The sequence below is a fragment of the Pelophylax lessonae genome (assembly GCF_965119305.1).
Source record: "Pelophylax lessonae genome assembly, chromosome: 1".
In the NCBI taxonomy this organism is placed as follows: Eukaryota; Metazoa; Chordata; class Amphibia; order Anura; family Ranidae; genus Pelophylax; species Pelophylax lessonae.
In genome coordinates, this window is record NC_138768.1 from 890424082 (window position 1) to 890432410 (window position 8329).

An 8329-nucleotide genomic window follows, 5' to 3' on the forward strand; every position below is an offset into this window, starting at 1 on the left:
CTGACAGTTGAACAACTCCTGTGAGTCAGTCCAGTTGGCAAGCCTGTTAATTCGGTGTGGCCAGTTGTGGAGTCTTGATCCGACTATCACAGTCTATACAGTATTATGGCCATACATGACCCACTTAGAAGACCGTGAATCTGAAAGGAAGTGTATGACATGGAAGCTCCTCAATGAATAAAGTCACCTTATCATGATTCTTCAGGCCGCCGTATAGGTAAGATATTGCAGTTAGCAGAGTTCAAAGGAACATACAGCCAGCTCAGAGAGAGAACTGTATTGAATGCCTTAGCAAAATCCAGATGGACCACATCCACAGGTCTCCCCCTATCTACCTCACAGCTCACCTCCTCGTAAAATGTTAACAGATTGGATTGACAAGAACGTTCTTTTATAAACCCGTGCTGATTACTACTGATGATACTGTTGTCCTTAGCAAATTCATGGATATAGTCTCTTATCATCTCTTCCAATAATTTACATACAATTGATGTCAGGCTGACTGGCCTATGATTTCCTGGGATATGCCTCCGCCCTTTTTTTAATATTGGTATCACATTGGCTTTCCTCCAGTCACCTGGTACAGTTCCTGTCAAAATGCTGCCTGCAAAGATCAGGAACAGTGGTCTAGATATAACCCTACTGAGTTCTTTGAGTACTCTTGGGTGCAAGCCATCTGTTCCTGATGATTTATTTGTGTTACTATTATCAAGCCTTTCCTTTATTTCACCCTTTGTTAGCCATAACGGCAAGTTCTGTGATGTGCTGCTAACCATACAGTCATGGTCAGTGTACCCCTCCTTTTCCTGTGTAAAGACTGAGGAGAAGAAAGTATTTAGTACTGTTGTCTCCACTGTATCATCTGTAACCATCCTCCCATCATAGTTAATTATGTGTGCAAGGTGCTCTGATCTCGCTTGTTTTGCTATTAATATATTTAAAGAATTTCTTAGGGTTTTCGCCCTGATTTCGTTTTTACATTTCTTATTAGATTCCTTGTATTGGTGGAAAGCCGATAATGTCCCCTCTGATTTATATTTCTTAAAGGCCATTTTTTTTCCCTAATAAGCTTTTTTACATTACGGTTTAGCCACCCTGGTTTGACCTTGGCTCTTCTAAATTGATTTCCCATAGGAATGCACTGTGAGATACTTTTGTTTAATATGTTATTTGTTTACACAAGCGGGCGGATTTCCTCACTCGATCCCCGACGATCGGGGAAGAGCGGCGGTGATCACCGCATCTCCTCCCCTGGCCCCACTCCCGCTGTGTCTGAATGCAGCAGGAGCGAGCCTCCGGGGGCGTGCGCGCCGCCGATAGGGGGCGGTATCCGTCGCTGGACGATAACGAGCCACTTTGCCGCAGTACCAGCTCAATGTGAGCGGTCGGCAAGTGGTTAAAAGACGCATTTGTGGTGCAAACGCTAAAATGCAGACAATGGACGTGATGGATTGCATGCTTCTACTTCTTTATTTTCCCAATCTCTGAAAATCTGCTGGGAGATCTCTAAACGTGCATAACAAAGAGTGATACGGATACAAATTCTTCAGAACTTGAGAAGCATTTTCTTTCCACACGAAAGGTGTACTTAGAAAACAATGACTGTTTCTGAGAACAAACATGCATGGCAGATTATTTTCAGAGATGCAAAGTCATGAAAATCAATGAAGCAGAGGCCACCGTGCCTCAGTGTTAGCTCGGTGACATCTCATATCCTACATCAAACCACAAAAACCACCACACTCTACCGGCAGCCTCTGGTTATGGCCTCACTTGTGCAGAGTCAACCCAGGACCTGGCAGCTCTTTATAATTCATGATATCATTACAATTCTTATATTTCTTTCTGCAACATTCAGAAATTCCTCTCCATGGATTGGCCATCGGGGCCTAGTGGGGTCAGCTATCCAGGCAACTCCAAACTACGGCCCTTCAGCTGTTGAGCCATTGCAAGACTGCCACAGGTATTATTCTCAAAAGCAGAGGGTCTATGGGACTTGACGGCTGAAGAGCCATAGTTTGGAGACCCCTGAATGGAAAGAGTGTGCCTGGGATGCTGGATGGAACTCCTCAATGGATTATAATGATGTGCATACAATATAATGTGTAGGGTTAGGTATTTATACCGTATGTTATAAATAACATTTTTTAATCACAGTACAGCATCAAGTCAATTAAACTCCTGGGATATTGATCTGGTCAGTTAAGTAGCAGAGGGGGCTGGTAATCAGTTATTATTGAAATTAATAACAGGTGCACTAGATGGGCAACAATGAGACAACCCCCAAAACAGGAATGATTTTACAGATAGAGGCCACTGAAATTTTTCTTCCCTACTCATCTTTTCTGAGTGATTGTCACTAGTTTTGCATTTGGCTGGGGTCAGTGTCACTACTGGTAGCATTAGGAGATACCTGGACCCTATAAAGGTTGCTCCTCCAGGATGGCACATCGATACCTCCCATTGCCAGAAGGTTTGCTGTGTCTCCCAGCACAGTTTCAGGAGCATGGAGGAGATTCCAGGAGACAGGCAGTTACTCTAGGAGAGCTGGACAGGGCCGTAGAAGGTCCTTAACCCATCAGCAGGACCGGTATCTGCTCCTTTGTGCAAGGAGGAACAGGATGAGGACCAGTATGACCGAAACCCGGAACGCTCTGAGTATTGAGGTATGGGGAGTAGGTCATCTGGGAAAGCATGTGGGGCCTGCCGCCTTCTGATTCGAATGGGTTGAACTGTCCTAACCAGTTTGAAGGGGGCAGGAAAGCCGGTTCAGGGGGCCGGTGGAACTGCTCCTGGATGTAATGGGCTGAGGAACAGGATGGCGAGGGGAGGGCTTTCTCTCCTGGGTTTTGATCTGGCCTTGCAAAAGGCCTGTCCCCAGTGGTAGGTAAGCTCTCTCTAAGCTATCCAGGTTCTGATGTCTGCTGGTGGGGATAGGCTACACTCGGTCTGGCCGGGGGCTGAGATTGAAAAAGCCCATAGTGTAAGTGCCCCTGGGGTGGCAGCCCAGGGGTGCCTTAATTTCTCACTGGTGAGGGGCAGCTCGCTGTGAGTTTTTTCGGCACCTTGGTCACTGCACTATGCACACCTTTTTCACACCTGCCTCTTGGGACAGGCCTTTTGGCTTGCACCAGAGGAATTTTTTATTCCGGCTGGAAGGCCTGCCTTGGTTCCTCTGTTCCTGGGGGCCATACAAACTACTGAGGACCGTTCTGAGTTGCTGCAATGAAATTGATCCTAACACATTACCCAGTCGATACCAGTATAGATCATAACAAATTACCCAGTCCATACCAGTATAGATCCTAACACATTACCCAATCCATACCAGTATAGACCCTAACATATTACCCAGTCCATACCAGTATAGATCCTAACACATTGCCCAGTCCATACCAGTATAGATCCTAACACATTACTCAGTCCATACCAGTATAGATCCTAACACATTACGCAGTCCATACCAGTATAGATCCTAACACATTACCCAGTCCATACCAGTATAGATCCTAACACATTACTCAGTCCATACCAGTATAGATCCTAACACATTACGCAGTCCATACCAGTATAGATCCTAACACATTACCCAGTCCATACCAGTATAGATCCTAACACATTACCCAGTCCATACCAGTATAGATCCTAACACATTACTCAGTCCATACCAGTATAGATCCTAACACATTACCCAGTCCATACCAGTATAGATCCTAACACATTACGCAGTCCATACCAGTATAGATCCTAACACATTACCCAGTCCATACCAGTATAGATCCTAACACATTACCCAGTCCATACCAGTATAGATCCTAACACATTACTCAGTCCATACCAGTATAGATCCTAACACATTACGCAGTCCATACCAGTATAGATCCTAACACATTACCCAGTCCATACCAGTATAGATCCTAACACATTACCCAGTCCATACCAGTGTAGATCCTAACACATTACCCAGTCCATACCAGTATAGATCCTAACACATTACACAGTCCATACCAGTATAGATCCTAACACATTACTCAGTCCATACCAGTATAGATCCTAACACATTACCCAGTCCATACCAGTATAGATCCTAACACATTACCCAGTCCATACCAGTATAGATCATAACACATTACCCAGTCCATACCAGTATAGATCCTAACACATTACCCAGTCCATACCAGTATAGATCCTAACACATTACCCAGTCCATGCCAGTATAGATCCTAACACATTACCCAGTCCATACCAGTATAGATCCTAACACATTACCCAGTCCATACCAGTGTAGATCCTAACACATTACCCAGTCCATGCCAGTATAGATCCTAACACATTACCCAGTCCATACCAGTATAGATCCTAACACATTACCCAGTCCATACCAGTATAGATCCTAACACATTACCCAGTCCATGCCAGTATAGATCCTAACACATTACCCAGTCCATACCAGTATAGATCCTAACACATTACCCAGTCCATACCAGTATAGATATCAGGTGTGATTTTTTCCCCCATTGAGATCTGATGTGTTTTCAAAGTGTTCCTTTTTTTGAGCAGTGTATATATATTGTACTAGGATGTCCAGTCATGTGAAAATATAAGTTCAACCACTGGAACACCAGAAATTGTTGACTTTTCAACATAATTTAACCACTTTACCCCCAGCCCTATTTCGGACACTTTTTGTTTACAAGTTAAAATCAGTATTTTTTCCTAGAAAACTACTTAGAACCCCCAAACATTCTATATATTTTTTAGCAAAGACTCTGGAGAATAAAATGTCGGTCATTGCAATATTTTTTGTCACGCGGTATTTGCACAGCGGTCTTTAAAACGCCATTTTTTTGGAAAAATTTTGAAAAATCACATTTCACTGCATTTAAAAAATACTAAACAGTAAAGTTAGCCCATTTTTTTGTATATTGTGAAAGATGATGTCACTCCGAGTAAATAGATACCCAACATGTTACGGTTTAAAATTGCGCACACCCGTGGGATGGCAACAAACTTCGGTCAATAGAAATGTCAATAGGCAAGGCTTTAAATTTATTTATCGGTTACCAGTTTAGAGTTAGAGTGTAGCTCTTTTTTTTAAATTATTGCTCACACTCTGGTGATCACAGCGATACCTCACATGTGTGGTTTGAACAGCGATTTCATTCGTGGCTCGACTTTCATATACGTTTTTTTTTTGTGCTCGAGCTAACGGCGACGGGGGGCAGCTAAAAATTTTTTTTCCTATTTATTCATTTATTTTTTTAACTTTATTACAGTTTTTGAAAAAAAAAATAAAAATCTGATCACTTTTATTGCTGTCACAAGCAATGTAAACATCCCTTGTGACACCAATATGCAGTGACAGGTACACTTTATGGAGGGATCGGGGGTCTAAAAGACCCCAACCCCCTCCACTGCACTTCCATGTATGCAAAACACCGAAAACTGCATTTTTGCATACAGCCGTTTTCTAAATTTGTTGCCTTTTGCAGCACAGTAACCCGGAAGTAACGTCATGGACGCCGCCTCCGGGTTACGTCATCGGAGACCCGATCAATGCCGTTTCCGGCATTCATCGGGACTCCATCCAGCCGGCGGACGTGTCGGCTGGGTGCTCGGGTCTCCCGGTGGGACGGGAGGCCCATTCAAAGTCACGGAAGGGAGGGGGGGGGGGATCCCTTCCCGCTCACCCAGGTAACGGTCGAGCGGCTTCCGAGCCGCATCGGTCGTTACTGAAGGAAAGCCGACCGTCAGCTGGAAACCACAGTACTGGGATGATGCCTCTAGCTGGTATAACCCCGCAAAGTTTGCCGACGTAGCCCTACGTCACTTTGCGGTAAGTGGTTAATAGGCAAACATTGGCTCCTGATTCACATCCAGGTAAAAGTGAAATACAGGTGCATCTCATAAAATTGGAATACCATCCAAACGTTAAAGGGATTGTAAAGTCTCGTTTTTTTTCCTATAAAATGAACAAACATGTTATACTTACCTCCTCTGTGTTGTTGGTTTTCACAGAGCAGCCCGGATCTTCCTCTTCTCGGGTCCCTCCTCTGTGCTCCTGGCCCCTCCCTCCTAGTGAATTTACATAAGACCAATAAAAGGTTTTAATACAGAAATGTTGGCTTAGTGAAAAGTCTGTCCATGTACAGTATAGGAGGAGAAGTCTGTCCATGTACAGTATAGGATGCACTCAGTACTTGGTCGGGGCTCCTTTTGCATGAATTACTGCATCAATGTGGTGTGGCATGGAGGCGATCAGCCTGTGGCACTGCTGAGGTGTTATGGAAGCCCAGGTTGCTTTGATAGCGGCCTTCAGCTCCTCTGAAATGTTGGGTCTGGTGTCTCTCATCTTCCTCTCGACAATACCCCACAGATTCTCTATGGGGTTTAGGTCAGGCGAGTTTGCTGGCCAATCAAGCACAGTGATCCCATAATCATGTGACCAGGTATTGGTAGATTTGGCAGTGTGGGCGGTGCCAAGTCCTGCTGGAAAATGAAATCAGCATCTCCATAAAGCTGATCAGCAGAGGGATGCATGAAGTGCTCTAGAATTTCCTGCTAGAGGGCTGTGCTGACTTTGGACTTGATAAAACACAGTGGGCCAACACCAGCAGATGACACGGCTCCCCCAATCATCACTGACTGTGGAAACTTTGCACTGGACCTCATACAACTTGGATTCTGTGCCTCTCCACTCCTCCTCCAGACTCTGGGACCTTGATTTCCAAATGAGATGCAAAATGTTTCTCAGTCAGTGGTAAATATCCCAGGAGGAGGGGGGTCAGTAGTGATGGGTAGGTGTTATATATCCCAGGGGGAGGGGGGTCAGTAGTGATGGGTAGGTGTTCTATATCCAAGCGGGAGGGGGGTCAGTAGTGATGGGTAGGTAATTTTGGGGATCGGGTGGTGAGGAAAGTGGTAGATCCGCCTAAAATCTCTTTCTTTCCAGAGCTGAAAGGGTCCTTCACGTGTGGGAGGTGTAGGGTGTGTTCTCTTGCACCAACCAATCTGAGAAGGCGGGAGTCCTTCTCTGTCCCTGCCATTGGTAAATCCTTTAAGATTAAATCACTTATTACGTGCGATACCACTCACATTGTTTATGGACTTATGTGCCCATGCAAATTGGTGTACATAGGGAGGACCAAACGAACCTTGAAGATCCGTGTTGGAGAACACATTACTAACATTATTAATGGCAAACGAGAACACAATGTGTCAGCCCATTTCCGACAACATCACCAGAGGGACCCCAGTGAGTTGTTGTTTTGGGGCATTGAACGGGTCACTCCGCCATGGCGAGGGGCGAATTGGGTCAGGGAACTCTCAAAATGTGAGACCAAATGGATTTTTCTGACCCAATCCCTCGCTCCGGTGGGATTGAACATTGAATTGGACATTAATTGTTTTATTAGTGACTCCTAGATCCCATTATTTATTTTTTTGCCATGATAAAGCTTGTCCCCGCTATTATTGTATTTTATATGAATTTGCACCTTGATCTGTTATTTATTCCATTCATTTCCTTTTCAACACAAAGTTGTGTGGTTTTAATGATTTTTATCTATCAAATGGTACTTTTTACATACTTTTAGTATTTTTAATAATATTTTTAGTATTTTAATATTTTATATGATATTTTATGCTGTGCTATTGTGCACAATCGTGGTACACACCAGAGATGTATACCAGGTTTGTTTGAAGCTGCAGTTATGAGTACTATGAGTTTTTGTATTACACTGCACACCGTGCTAATGTCAGATGGACGTTTGCATGTCGAATGACCATTAGAATTACTAGGTTGAGCGCAGGTAACAGGTCACCCGATCAGACTATGTGCCTCCGGGGTGGTTATGCTAATGGGATGAGTTTCCATGAGTCCGGTGTCTGCAGAGGTGGTTTGATAGGAGCTCCGGGGGGAAGTTCTCCAGATGCTGTTTACCTTCCGGTACGATGGGGCTAGATGTCCTTCCGGTTGACCTGCTTACTTTGCTATTGGATGCAACGCCGTGGTGCGGAGCATAAAGAGGTTGTGTGCGCTGTTCTGGCCGTGCCCCCAGTTGAAGTCAGGAAGTGACGAAACGCGTCAATCGTGGATTACGGCGGCGAAGGACTTCCGGGACTACCCTATCTGGCGTGGAGCCACATCAGAGTAGGAGTGGATGCCCCGAACCTGCCGTCTATGTGAGATGAGCTCATTTTTATGCTACTACAAGTGAGTGCGATGTATGTTGTTTTTTCTTGAATAAAGTCAGTATCAGACATATTGCACTAGTGGAGATATCTCTTATTTTCCACATATATGGGAGCAATAGTGGAAGAGGGCTAC